Source organism: Henckelia pumila, chromosome 2, assembly GCF_033568475.1.
Source record: "Henckelia pumila isolate YLH828 chromosome 2, ASM3356847v2, whole genome shotgun sequence".
In the NCBI taxonomy this organism is placed as follows: Eukaryota; Viridiplantae; Streptophyta; class Magnoliopsida; order Lamiales; family Gesneriaceae; genus Henckelia; species Henckelia pumila.
Window position 1 is genome coordinate 171718959 of NC_133121.1, and position 15839 is coordinate 171734797.

Consider the following 15839-nt stretch of genomic DNA (forward strand, 5'->3'; position numbering starts at 1 on the left):
CTCCCAAGTCGCTTCCTCGACTCCGTGATGGCTCCACTGCACTTTCATCAACGGAATCAACTTGGTTCTGAGTTGCTTTTCTTTCCGATCAAGGATCTGAATCGGTTGTTCAAAATAGCACAGAGTCTCGTCTAACTCGGCTTTATCAGGCTGAAGGATATGAGAAGGATCTGGATGATACTTTCGCAGCATAGAGACGTGAAAAACGTCGTGAATTCCAGATAAGGACGGAGGAAGTGCAAGTCTGTAGGCAAGATCGCCTATCTTCTCGAGAATCTCGTACGGACCAATGAATCTCGGAGATAACTTTCCTCTCTTCCCAAATCTAACAGTGCCTCTGAAAGGTGAAATCTTAAGGAAAACACGGTCTCCCTGCTCGAAACTCAGAGGTCTACGTCTGACGTTCGCATACTTCGCCTGTCTATCTTGAGCTGACTTCATTCTGTTCTGAATGATCTTAACCTGCTCTGCCATATCTCTAAGCATCTCCGGTCCCAAATCTGGTGACTCGGACAAATCATCCCAAAACAACGGAGATCGGCATTTCTTACCGTACAATTTCTCAAAAGGAGCCATACCGATACTTGCTTGGAAGCTGTTGTTGTAAGAAAACTCGACAAGAGGCAAAGAATCCTGCCAACTAGTGCCAAAGTCTAGCACTATCGCTCGCAGCATATCCTCTAACGTCTATATAGTCCGCTCTGACTGTCCATCCGTCTTAGGATGATAAGCTGTACTCAGATGCAATCGAGTACCAAGTGCCTCCTAAAGACTATGCCAGAAGTGCGAAGTGAATCTAGGATCTCTGTCTGAAACGACCGACTTCGGCACACCATGCAATCTCACAACATTGCTAACATACAACTCAGCCATATGATCATAACGATACGTCATCCTTTACGGAATAAAACACGCAGACTTCATCAATCAGTCGATCACTACCCAAATAGCATCGCATCCTCGAACGGATCGTGGTAGCTTCGTGACGAAATCCATGGAAATGTGATCTCATTTCCATTCAAGAACAGATAGACTGTGCAACAGACCTCCGGGTCGCTTCCGCTCTGCTTTTACCTGCTGACAATTCAAACACCGAGATACAAACCTCGCTACGTCGCTCTTCATTCTCTTCCACCAAAACTGAATCTTCAGATCGTTGTACATCCTACGACCTCCAGGATGAATACTAAACCGACTGCAATGAGCCTCTCGGAGAATATGCTGTCTCAATTCCAAAATATCAGGCACAACAACACGGTTATTCACAAACAAAACATCATCTCTAACCTGGAATTCAGACTGATGTCCCGATCTGACTTTCTCTACTAAAACCTGAATGCTCGGCTCAGACTTCTGTGCTTCTCTGATTGCAACAAACAACTCCGGCTAGGCTTGAATAGCAAACACTCTGATAGTCTCCCTATTTGTTTCAAACTCTAAACCAGAAGTGCAACAATCATAGATCAACTGAGAAACACCAATAGTAGAAAGAGATAAAGAACATAGCCTTCGGCTCAAAGCATCTGCAACTGCATTTGTCTTTCCCGGATAATACTTGATTTCACAGTCGAAATCCTTCAACAGATCTAACCATCTTCTCTGCCTCATATTCAGCTCTGCCTGTGAAAACAATACTTAAGGCTCTTATGATCAGAAAAGATCCCGAAAGACTCACCATAAAGATAGTGACGCCAGATCTTCAGAGCAAAGACGATCACAGCTAGTTCGAGATCATGAACCGGATAACGAGTCTCGTGCGGTTTCAGCTGCCTCGATGCATACGCTATCACATGCTTATGCTGCATAAGAACACAACCCAAGCCTCGGTTAGAAGCATCACAATAGACTGTGAAACCTCCAGTACCCTTCGGAATAGAAATAATCGGAGCACTGGTCAGTCTTCTCTTCAGATCAACAAAGCTAGCCTCACAATCTGCAGTCCAGACAAAAGACGCATTCTTCTGAGTCAGCTGGGTAATTGGCTTGGCAATAGACGAGAAACCCTCAATGAAACGACGGTAATAACCAGCTAAACCCATGAAGCTTCAGTTCTCCGGCACTGAAGTAGGTCTATTCCAATTCATAACTGCTTCAATCTTGTTGGGATCGACAGAAATCCCATCTTCAGAAATAATGTGACCGAGAAAGACAATTCGATCTAACCAGAATTCACACTTAGACAGCTTGGCAAACAACTGCTCAACTCGCAAAATCTGCAATACGGTCCTCAAGTGCTCTGCATGGTCAGTACGATTCTTTGAATAGATAAGAATATCATCGATGAAGATAATGACAAACTCATCTAGATAGCGCTGAAAGATACGGTTCATCAATCCCATAAAAACCGCAGGAGCATTAGTCAAACCGAATGGCATGACTATAGACTCAAAGTGACCATACCTTGTTCTGAATGCGGTCTTAGGAACGTCTTCCTCTCGCACTCTCAACTGGTGATAACCTGACCTCAGATCAATCTTAGAGTAGATAGAAGAACCCTGCAGCTGATCAAAAAGGTCATCTATTCGGGGTAAAGGATACCTGTTCTTAACTGTAGCCTGATTCAATTGGCGGTAGTCGATACAGAGCCGCATAGAACCATCCTTCTTCCGAACAAACAGAATAGGAGCACCCCAAGGCGATACACTAGGTCTGATGTATCCCTTGGCAATCAAATCTTCAAGTTGCTCCTTCAACTCTCTCAGTTCAATAGGTGTCATACGATAAGGAGCTTTGGAAATAGGTTGAGTACTTGGCACCAAATCGATGCTGAATTCGATCTCTCGAATAGGTGGCAATCCAGGAACATCTTCCGGAAACACATCAGCAAAATCTCTAACCACCGGTAAATCTACCAAAGCTGGGCTAGATTTCAGTACATCAACTGCATAAACAAAAAATCCTTCTGCACCTCTCTGTAACAAACGAGTCATAGATAACACTGAAATCAAAGGAATTCTAGATCGAGAACCCTTACCAAAGAATTTCCACTCGTCTGCCATTTCAGGCCTGAACATGACAACTTTCAGAAAACAATTGACTGTTGCCATGTAATTGGTTAAAGCATTGATACCGACAATACAATCAAAATCTGACAGCCCAAGCACAATACAGTCGAATTCTAACAAATTCCCCTCAAAACAAAGTTCACAGTTCCTGACTAGTCTGACAGAAATAATTCCTCCACCCAACGGTGAAGTAACAGCTACTATAGTAGGCAACAACTCAGTAGGAAAGGCATGCAATAACACAAATTTCTCAGAGATAAGGGAATGGGAAGCACCTGTATCTATCAAAACATGAGCAGAATAACCGAAAATCGAACAGTTACCTTCTATAACATCGTCAGGTACTTCCTGAGCCTGATCCTCTGTCAAAGCAAAGAATCGTTCCTGCTGTCTCGGAGGCTGGTTCGCACTAGAGTTACCTCCCTGTCTGTTCTGCTGCTGAGGCTGGAAAGAGTGCACTGCAGAAGACTGCCTCTCGGGTTGAGCTGCAGGTCGAGATGAACTTCCACTCTGAGCTCTATCTCTGTTACGCTGAGGGCACACCTTAGAGAAGTGTCCCGGTTGCTGACAGGTGTTACAATTACCGAAGACTCCCACACACTGATCCGGTGAGTGTCTTCCTCCACACTTGCTGCAGTACATGGCTGAATATCCAGAACTCTGTCCTGAACCGAATTTCTTCGAACCACTGGAACTAGAAAAACTGTTCCCCTGCCTCTTGAACAGTTTACCTCTTGCTTTGTACTGATCCTTTCTGTTTCCCCCACTGCTACCACCTTCATACATCTGCTGCTGGTACTGATGCTGAGATGGTTGATTCTGATACTGAGATGGTTGGTTCTGATACTGCCTCTGCTGCTGAGGTGCCACCTGATTACCTCTTTGCCTCCACAAGCCTGCTTCTGCTCCCTTTGCGTGATTCATGGCATCCGCAAAGTTGTTAGGCCTGTTGGTGTTAACCAACGTGAAGACGTCGGGGTTCAACCCATTTATGAACTGATCTGCCTTAGCTTCTTCATCTCCAGCAATTAGCGGCGCAAAACGCAACAGACTATCAAACTTAGCCACGTACTCTTCAATGTTCAGATTCCCTTGCCTCAGGCTGGCAAACTCTGCTCCCTTATCTTTGCGATACGAGATAGGGAAAAACCTCTTATAAAATTCAGATTTAAAAAGAGTCCAAGTAACTTCCGTACCTCTACTCTCAAATGCTTTCTTTGTCATGATCCACCAGCTCTTAGCACCACCACGCAGCTGATGAATTACTAACCTGATTCGGCGGTCATCGGTGTAGTCAATGGAATCAAACAACTGATCCATATCATCCAACCAACTTTCGCAGTCAACTAGATTTTCTGAACCCATCAACAACGGCGGATTGAACGACTGAAACCTCTTCAGCAAGGTTTCCATAGGAGTCGCTGAAGCATCCAACTGATCAACTTCAGTGCTAGCTTGCTCAGTCGTAGGAATAACTGGCGGTGTGTTTTTGTTTATCACTCGACGAGGACCCATCTGATAATCAAAGGTTAGGACACAAGATATCTCAATCGCTACTGTCAGTGCCCTTACAACCGCTTGGAATATCGGATACCAGTCGATAACAGAAATAGTTATATCTCAAGTAGATCATGCTTTATAAATTAAATCACATAACCATGTAATTCAATAATTCTCAATAATAAAGCATGCTTGCATGGAATTAAGTACATAGTTAAAATAATTCAAACACATGCGAGGAGCCAATACACGCAGACTCGATCTACCCCGCTCACTCTAGTTCAACCAAGAATCTTAACTCTCTGATACCACTTAATGTGAGACCTCGGTTCTAAACATCAATCTTGGGATTAAACAACACTAAGACAAACAATAACCAAAGGTTAAAGCAATTAAAAGAAATTTTTTTTTTTTAAATAGTGCCTCGCTCGATCCGCATGATCTTGCGGATCGAGCGAGCAACTTTTGCCAAAGCTACTACTGCCCGAAAAACCCAGCCCTCGCTCGATCCGCAAGATCTTGCAGATCGAGCGAGCCAAAAAAATTTGAAACAGAGGACTGCACAGCTTGCCCTCGCTCGATCCGCAAGATCTTGCGGATCGAGCGGTGACAGAAACAGAGCAAAACAGCAGAAATCATGCTAGAACTTGAGTCCAAAACCAACAACATTTTATCATGCATTTCAATCACAAGTTCTCCAACTAATACATGAAATTCTAGGGTTACACAACCACTCAAAAGTATTGGATTTGTAACGACAAACTTTCAACACAGCTCGCATAAACAATACAATAACATAACGAAGTTTGATATCTAAACATGTTCAAATACAACTATGTAGACATGCCGACACGACTTCTAAACCGAGTCTCACTACTAGCTCTCCCTCTTGTTGCTAACCAGGTCTTCGCTGACTTTGTCCTGCCCCACCTGTTGCCGAGTACACATACAAAACAAAGCAACAGCCGGATAAACCGGTGAGAATGACATTCCCAGTAAAAACAACATAACAAGTAATGAATATACAACATGCTATCAAAACAACATATTCAAGTCGAAGCTAATGATATGCATGTCTTTAAAACCAGGATATCAATTCTGATAAACAAGGGAGTGCTGCTCTGCTTTTGGGATCCCGAGGATGAGATCACGTAACGACTCACCGACTCTCCCAATCGAGGTGGTGCCACGCATCCCACTCCTCTAGACTTTGAGCAACCATAATGAGTATGCTAGCACTAGGCGAAATACTACAACCTAGGCCACTCAATCATAGTTCCCAAACGTCTAAAAAAAAAGGGTGGTTCTGCCCGCTGAAATCAAAGTAGGCTCAAGATGAATGCATAACAGAAACATAAACATAAGCCACATAACAAAACTCAATCAATCAAAAAAAATACAAGTTCCACATGCTAGAACAAGTATCGATGCAATATGTGATTTAAAAAGGGAAACTCGAGAAACAACAGTCCGAGTATGCTATCCCGCTACGATGACTGCTTTTACCTTTCAAGGCAGTAGTTCCAACTTCTAAAAAGCTACAACAAAAGAATGAATCAAAGTCTAACCAATCTAAACAACAACAAGGCTCAAAGTAATTCTCTATACCGTTCTTCGTCCAACTCTTGACGAACAAGGCTGCTAACACGGGCTTGACAAACTCCAAACGAATCTGTTCAGATACAAATCAAAGATCAATTACCATGATCAACTTACAAGCCAAGTTCAACAACTCAAAAACGGTTCGAAATCCCAAAACTCAAACCGACGGCATAACGGCTAAAAATTGAACAAACCGGAAACGCAGAAAGCATTTCAATACTGATATCAACTCAATTCAATGCTAATACAACAACAACAAGGCAATCCCAACAAATCTCAAAACCCACATTTTCGAAAATGGCTTCCAAAAATCATAACAAATCCGAACGTCGCTCTAATTCAAAACCGACAGATAATAAACGATCAGAACTCTGTCTAGAACAACATACTCGAATCTCGAACGATTCTAACAACATCCAAAAACTAGAATGTATCCGATCGTAGAAGAACTTACAATATAACGGAGCTCTTACTGCAGTGATCGATAATCTGCCTTCAGAAATAAATTCCAACGGCCGGATCGAGCTCGGACTGAAATTTGGGAGCTTGGAAATTCTTGGAGGCATCTTCAATGGTGGATCTCGGTTAGGGGGAGGAGAAGAAGACTTTCCCAATCCATTCTAAGTGTAGATAATATATAAAAATCAATATTTGCATTTTAGTCCCTGAAATTTCCAAAATTTGCAAAAAGGACCCTGATCAAAATCAAGTCGGCTCGTGAACTCTGCAATCTCCGATTAACTCAAATAAACTCAATTAAGATAAAAATGGGGCATTACAAATTATGATTAGGACAATGCCTTAACAAATCTTTGTACTTTTCCCATGCCTCATATAGCTGTTCTGAATCATGCTGTTGAAAGGTACTGATCTCAATCTTCAGCTGGGTTGCCTTGGATGGTGGAAAGAACTTCTCTAAAAATTTCACAGCCATGCCCTCCCAAGTTTTTATGCTTCCTAGTGGCAATTACTGCAACCAGCTTTGTGCCTTGTCCCTGAGAGAAAAAAGAAACAAGCGTAAACGTATTATATCCTCAGAAACACCATTTATTTTTACCGTATCAGTAATTTTTAAAAAGGTGCGCAAGTGCAAGTGAGGATCAGCTGTTGCACCTCCATTGAATTGGTTATGCTGAACCATGTTGATTAATGCCGGCTTCAACTCAAAGTTGTTGGCATTAATGGTCCCTCGAGCGATTCCAGAATAGTGAGCCTGGATCGTCGGCCTGAAGTGATCTCTGATTGGCACTAGAGGATCTTGTTGTGCTTCTTCTTCAGCCATGTTCCTTAATTCTTCTCTTCTAAATCTTCTTTAAGCACGTGCAGTGCGCTCGATCTCCGGATCAAAAAATAAAGAATTCGCACTTTGAGATTGTCGCATAGACTGCAATTAAAAATAAGAAGAAATTAATTAGTACTAAAAATAAGATGAAATAAAAGCTCTAAATTAAAACTTAGACTAATTGGTAACAGGACTAAACAAAATCAAAAATTACTCCCCGGCAACGGCGCCAAAAACATGTTGTGAAAATTACTCGCAAGCGTACGAGTGTCAAGTTTTAATATAGTAAAAGAGAGAGTGTCGATCCCACAAGGAGTAATTTGAAAATATTCAATACTTGTAATTAAAATAGTCTTAATTTTATCTACAAAATCAAACTTTAGAAATTTGCTGAACAATTAAATAAATAGTAAAGTTTGTAAAACGCGCGCACACACAATCCTTAAGAGATTATCAATCAGAGAGAAATAGTCTAGAGGTTTGATTTCACCTGGTCTCGACAATATTCATTCCTAATCAATCTATTTTTCATGAGTTTATTTCAATTTATAACCAATAACACATAGATTATACTATTTTCCTCTCCCGAGTATCAAATAGCATGTATCAATCACAGATCGATTCTAATATCCCTATTCAGAATATACTTGTCATGATATGTGTAAAAAAATGTTCTTTTTAGGCTCTATTAAAGCTAGAAGCTCTTCCGAGTCATATAAACAATTAATAATGTAAATTCTATTGATCTTATTCTAAATCCCCTCTCCCGAGTGTCGGATTCTAAATAAATATGGCAAATCAATTTATGGCCAATAAATTGAAGAGTCTTTCAAAACTAGAATCACAATTAATTTAGAAGAACTCAAATCATTAAAATCAATAATTCATAAATATGTCTTGACCAGGCTACATCAACATCTAGACATAAAAAGTTTAGTTCATAATAAAATTCATAGCAACACAAATCATGTTTAAGAGTTCAAACATCAATTCAACAATCAAAAGAAATAAATAAAGAAGGAATAACAAAGCCGTAGTCTTTCTTCCGTGTCCGGTCGAAAATTCTTCGTCTTCGTTCCAAGCAATTTTCAAATCTTGATCCCAAAAATCTCACGAAAGTGCTCTCAAGATTAATGTGTGTATTGGCGACTAGATAGATCTTCATTAGGTCTGAAAAATCCCTTAAATACTCCCCTAAAATTCGTCCAAACAAATTCCAAAGATATCCAAAAGTTTCCAAAATTACACAAATACCTCGTCACACATACAGCAACGCGCGGGCGCACCACCCTCACGTGCGGACGCGCATAGTCTTCTGTCCCGATAATTCAAATAATTCACTCACGCGCGGGCGCGCGTCAGTCATGCGTGGGCGCGCATAGACTTTTGGACATTTTTCCCTCTTCTCTTCAGCTGACGCGCGGGCGCGCATGGAGTTCTGTCCATCTTCATCTATTCTTCAAAATCACGAACTATCATCACTTGCTTCGCCCTTTTCTTCACTCCTTTGATTCCATCCTTCATAAATTCATTATTTCCTGTATTTCTGACATCCAACAACAACAACAACAATTTCCACGTAATTTCGCTTGAAACCAAGCAATTATCCAATAATATCAACACAAATTAAGTGCATAAAATGCACTTATCATGTGTGCATGTTTTGATTAAAATTTCATACTCAAAGAAAATGTTTCTCGACAGTCCATATGCTAAATTCTCGAAACCCTTCTCCACTAGTACATTGGGCAACTGTGACTCGGTCAAAAGGACTTCTAAGCTATTAATGTAAGGCCTAACTTCTGGCTACAAACGAAGGATAACAGTTCAAAGAAAGGAGTAAGCTAAAATTCAATCATTATTTTTCATCTCCTTTCCTTTCGTCAGACCATTGAATTCACTATTCTTTTCTTATTTATTCTTTCTTTCTTTTCAACAACTTTTCACCTCAATTTCTTCTCTTTTCAGCTTTTTATTCTCAACTTCTTTTTTTTTTTTCAACATACCATTCCACATTTCAATATCACACTTGGAGCATATACAATTTTTACATTCAAAACTTACTCCATTTAAGGTAGGAAATAATGTTTAAGCAATTCAGAAGGTAGTGAATGTAGGACCTTGAAAAGATGCTAATGGAGGTTTATCACACGTTTTCACGCATGTCATTCGTTTTTTCAATAAAGCTCAAACAAGGTACTAAAGATAAAATAAATCAATGGGTAGCTTGAAAGGCACAAACACTTTTATAGAAAAATTGCCTAAATCATTCCTAAGTCACAGTATACCCGTATCTTGCCTCGAAGGGTGTTCGAACTAGTTCTAAACAAGTCTCAATTCACAATCAAATCGTATGAATTTAATCAGTGCGAGAACAATCTAACAAATTTCGAAAGAATATATAAACTGTAATATTATTCATTGACGTGCAAGCTCAAAGGGCAACTACGGATAGAATTCTTTCAAAAAAAATTAGGCCCAAACATATCAAACATTGCCTCAATCATCTCTATGTTTGCATGTTTCAAAATCAGACCCAAGCGAAAATCACAGAGTGTATAAGAAATTATTAATTCAATTGGTTTCACCTGTCCAGAAATGGTTAGAGAGACGGATAATTATGGACACAAAAAAATTCTCATCATTGGCCAATCTTTCCAATTCTTTCTCGACTTTGTATTTACAACAAACTCAACAACTCAAACACAACAACCTTCTTAAATTATCATAACACTAAATTAAATCACACAGTGACACACCACGCAGCTAAACAATAAAATCCTTAATCAAACGCAAGCAAAAACAGCAACTCAACAAAATGCACAAAATTGAACTCCCCTCAAACTTAGGTACAATCATTATCCCAATGATTTAACAAGAAAGAACACGGGACATGTATCTTCGATATTGAGCTTCAGGACTCGGTATCCATATCATCATCATCATCATCATCATCATCTCCACCATCATCAAAACAATAATCTCCAGAAATTGACGTATGTGACCAAGGCGGTGGAGCGGGATAGGCAGAATCAGAGAGGCCCGTGGGAGGAAAACGCTGAGCAAGAACGACATGGAAGTCATGCACATAAGCCATGTGTTGCCTTTTCATCTCCCAATAGGACGTCAATAGTCCTTTCAAAGCATCAAATCTATCAAATACAGCTTGCTCGAAAGGTGAAAACTGATGGTGCTCAGTAGCAGGTAGTGAGGACTGTGGCGGGGGCTGGATTGGCTGCTGCGGGGGATGATCTGGTGGCGGAGGAGGCGGCTCAATAGCAACATGCTGTTCATGTATCTGCATTTGCTTGATTTTTTCTAGCTTCATAAGTGTGACTGGAGGGAAGCATCCGGGGGGCTACAAATTCATGCCAATTATTGGCATCCCGGTTGAGGAATCTTGAACGAAATGTGATCGGGGCTATTTGATTATTGAATTTCCAAGTGGACTCATCCAAGCATAATGTACGAATCACTGTTTCAACGGGAAAGATCCCACTTTTGAATTCCTTATACTCGTCACTTGAATGGACATGCATGTTGTAAAGAGCGGTAATCGTTTTTCCGGTCAAAAGCCACCCTACACCCTCGCACCTTCACTTTGTAGTCATCGTGATTGACCATCATATTTGCATAAAACTCACGAATGATGGACATGACCGCATCTTGTGGTCTTTTTACAAAGGCCTCCCATCCACGCCTTCGGGCTTCAATTCATGTAGGAGCATTATACTCGCTTTGGTTCATACCCCGCTCCCGATGTATGCTTTTTTCAATCAATTTAAAGTAGTTCTCAGCTGCCATGGCGTCACAAAAATGCCTTTTATCGTAAGAAGCCGAGGTAGATGAGGATGCAAGAGCACCTTTTCCTTTCGTTTTAGGAGGCATCTTCTCAATCAATGCACTTCATAATAACACAATTCAACAATTCCCAAACACCCCACAATGCACAATCCACAATTCAACAACTATAAAATCACTCGGACAATTCACCAAACACCTTGTACACAAATCCTAGGGATTTCTTCTTTCCCAAATAACAGCCAACGATTCCAAAATCTCAAGGTGGATAGCCAATTACCTGATTAAGAGAAATCCAACACGATCAAAAGAGCACAAATCCTCGAATTGGGTTGGACTATAATCGGCCTCGTAAGAACCCAAATCCCCTGAATTTGTAAGAGTGCCCTGGATACTTGTATGTATATACAGTAACCACTCGACACTCCAGAAGGCGTCTCGACACGATCAAAAGTGGTGAATTTTGTAACTTCAAAGTGGTTGGACCTGGAGCTTTTGAAGATAAAAAGACACGATAATAAGTGAGAAAGAAAGGCGCCCGTTTATTTTTTTATTTATGCTCAGATGTGGAAATGGCACAGATGTGCTAATGTAGAAGTGTAGATGCGCTTAGTGTCTTAAAAAGCTAGCACTAATGCGCGTTGGGAGAGGCGCAGATGCGCGGAGTGTCTTGCGCAGATGTGCAGTGGAATGAGCGCAGATACGCTTTACGTTATTCAATTCTCTAGAATTATGCGCAGATGCGCGTTGGTGAAAGCGCAGACACGCGTTTTTTACTTCACATTTTCTGGAATTTTGTGCAGACGCGCATTGTAAGAGGAGCAGCTGCGCTTTAACCACTTTAAGGATTGTGAACCTGTACCAAAACAATTTGAAAATAAAATTAATTTGATGTCCAGCATTGCAAAATAAATGAAAAATAAATAAACGAAATTAACGCAATAAACATAAGTTGCCTCCCAAGAAGCTCTTGGTTTATAGTCATCGGCCCGACTTTCACCAGTCTTTATTTGGGGTCGTCGAGCAGAGTGCCCGCAACATGTTGTGCTTCGTTTCCAAAATAATTCTTGACCCGCTGCCCATTCACCTTGAATGCCTGTCCATCTGTACATCGCAACTCAATGGCACCATGCGGATACACAGTCTCCACTGTAAATGGCCCAGACCATCACGATTTTAGCTTTTTTGGAAATAATTTCAAACGAGAGTTAAATAAAAGAACTTGTTGGCCTGGTTAAAATTCTCGTCGCAAGATTTGTTTATCATGCCACTTATTCGTTTGCTCTTTATAAATCTTGGCATTTTCATACGCTTCATTACAGAATTCTTCTAACTCATTCAACTGCAATTTTCGCAACTCTCCGGATACTTCAAGATCCATGTTCAGCTTCTTCACAGCTCAATATGCTTTATGCTCAAGCTCCAATATGATTTATGCTTTTGGAAGAGCATTCAAAAGTATCAAAGCCCGATCTTCATCCTCAAGCTTTACTTCAATATTCTCCAAGTCATCTAATATCTTGGTGAATTCTTTGATCTGGTCTTCAAGGTTCTTCTCATCCTTAATCACAAAGGAATACAACCTCTGTTTCATGTACAGACGGTTAGCCAGGGATTTCGTCATGTATAGATTCTCAAGTTTAAGCCACACAGCCGCTGCAGATTCTTCTCTGGCTACCTCCCGAAGAGGTCTATCACCCAGACAGAGAATAATTGCACTGTGTGCTTTCTTGAGTAATTCATCCTTGTTCTTTATCTCATCAGACATCTCCTCCTTTTTCTTAAGAGCTTCCACCAATCCTTGTTGTATTAGGATTACCCGCATCTTAATCCTCCAGAGCGAGAAATCGTTTTTGCTCGTAAACTTCTCAATATCAAACTTCATTGATCCCACCATCTTTGCTTAGTTTCCCACAGACGGCGCCACTTGTTAGGAATCAATCCGAAAATTTGGTATTCCGAGAAAGTTAACAAGCAACACGCACAAGAACAATAATCCCAGATAAGAACACACAACTCAGATCACACACCAACTCACGCAAAAGTAAAATAAATGACGCAAGTATTTACGTGGTTCGGCAAGGAATTTGCCTACGTCCACGGTAGAGCAACACAACCACTTTATTAACCACCAACAGAACAATCCAAGCTCAAGAACAAAGCTTATTACAGAGATAGACCAGAAAACTCTTAATGCTAGATACAGATACGATTCAAGCTATTGATACTTGAATCTTCCCGTCACAATCTCCACCCAAGTTTTCTCCTCCGAAATCTCTCCTTCTTCTATCTCAATATATTCTGAAGAATTTGATTTTCTGTTATGTTCGTTGCAGCCATCTTCCATCTGCTTATATAGAGAATTACACCGACTTTCATCTTGGGCTTTAGTTCAACAGTAACTTACGACCCAATTATAACGTCAACATGGTCCAACCCAATAAGCCTTCATTCATCAGTCTGATCTGCTCTCGCACTTCGATCTGCATCGATCTGCCTTCAAGCGTATAGCTTCTCGGACACTTCATCTGACTTCTAACCAAGTCACAATACTTGAGAAATCGATCTGCATGAACTCATCCGAAGACTCATCTGACCATCACATCGATCTGATCCCAATATTCGATCTGGACCATGAACTCATCTGAACACCGAGCTCATCTGATATGTACTATTCGATCCGATCTCTTCTCTATTTCCATTCAATCTGATAGAATCATACTTCAACAATCACAAAATTCGTATCTTTTTTTGGCGAGCTATTCATGACTACATCCCTACTGAAAATAATTTATAGCGGCATCACATTCCCTTGAATGGCCAATGCTTATTTTGTGGCTCACCGAATGCATCCGCTGCGTACTGCCTTCTTTTCTGCCTGAGTATTCGTCAAGTATGGAAAGGTACTAATTTTTGGGTAATTTTAAAGAAGTGCAGTTACATGTCCTTTCTTGAATGTGGGATATATCTGTTTGACACACTTTCAAAGTATGATTTTGAGCACTTTGTGATGGGAGTATGGGCTATTTGAAAAGAGATTTGTAGAATAAAACATACTCCTGATCGGCATCTATTTTCGATTAATATTGATTGGGTGCGTCCTTACTTTGAGGAATTTATCAAAGCAAGAAAGACTAGCTTTTTCCTGCCCCGGACTTCACATCACACTAGTGTGGTGAAATGGCATAAACCACTAGTGGGTCACTTCCGTCTTGATGTTGATGCGGGGTTCAATCTTTTCAATGGTTGTGTTAGTGTTGGAGTTGTGATAAGGGATCACCATGGTTCTATTTGTGTTGCATCAGCTATGGAAATCCGAAGTCCAGGGACGGTGGTGGTGGCAGAATTATTGGATATTGTTCATGTGTGTTGCTGGCGACTCAAGGCGCTTTTGTTGATGTTTGGGTGTTCTCCGATTCCTCTTTAGCCGTCCAAGCAGTAACGTCTACTACGAAAATCTAAGCTCGGATGGATGTATTGTGTCGAATATTTCTGAAATTCTCAATTCGGGTAGCTTTCGAAAATTGTGTTTTAATAGTAGAAGTGCAAACAAAGTTGCTCATTGTATTGCGCAATATGTTATCTCTAACCCTTAACCCGTCTTGTAGGTTGATGGTTTCTACCCATCTTGGTTGATGGATGTAGCTTTGAATGATTTGTCTAATGAATATGCTGGTTTGATCCTCAAAAGAAAAATAATGTGCTGATTTCTTAGGTTGAGGTTAAGATCAGTATCCATTTAGGCGATGATAGCCGCCCACCTTCTCGGTTTTAGAAAAAGATGTCCTCGAGTGTTACATTAATCTTCTGTCGTAAGTGGTCTGACCGTTACCGGAAATGGATCCCCTACTGTTGGATCCCCCACAATGGGGGCTGTTGTGGCTTAATTATAGAAAGTAATCATAACCAATTGCAAATCTCAAATAGAATATTGCAACGTAAAGTATTTTTGGGTTTCATTAATATGAGTTTTTTTTAATTTAGTAAAACGTTTTAAGTTTACATTTATTTCTTTTTCTTTTGTTTTTCTTCTCACAACTCGTCATCTTTCTTATTTTCTCTTCCATCCAATATGTAAATTTTTTGTTAAATTTGTTATAAAATAATATGTAGTTTAATATATTTAAGTTAAATTAATGGGAAAGAAAAAGTTAAATTCATGATTTTAATATTAAATATTATATTGTTTCAAAAAAAATATTAAATATTATATTAATAATAATATTTTTTATCATTGAATAATGACTTTGTATCATTTCTCTGAATTTTATATGAGTATTGTCAATTTTTTATGAATAAAATTTTTAACAATATAAGACTAATAACATGTTAATGTTTAAATTAAAATTTAGAACACTTCATCATGCATTATCGGATAAAACTAATAGTAATCACTACACTTCAATAAAAAAATAATAATAATAATTCATATATTTGAGTCTTCATTTTTCAATTAACAATGAAAAAGAACAAAATTTAAACCTAAATATGTTTTACCAAATTAAAAAACTCATAAATAAAGCCCAAAAACAATATAAATTTAACATATTGTTTTATAATAAATTTAACAAAAAATTAACATATTGGATGGAAGAGAAAATAAAAAAGATGACGACTCGTTAGAAGAAAAAACAAAAGAAAAAGAAACA

At 39.6% G+C, this 15839-nt stretch overlaps 1 non-coding gene across 1 annotated transcript; it reads left to right on the forward strand.

Annotated features, from left to right (window-relative positions):
• Positions 1 to 6886: 6886 nt before the first annotated feature.
• On the forward strand, positions 6887 to 6992 carry LOC140885917 (small nucleolar RNA R71). The gene has a single exon (XR_012151330.1). It is a non-coding gene; the product is annotated as a small nucleolar RNA R71 (small nucleolar RNA).
• The last annotated feature ends 8847 nt before the right edge of the window (positions 6993 to 15839 follow it).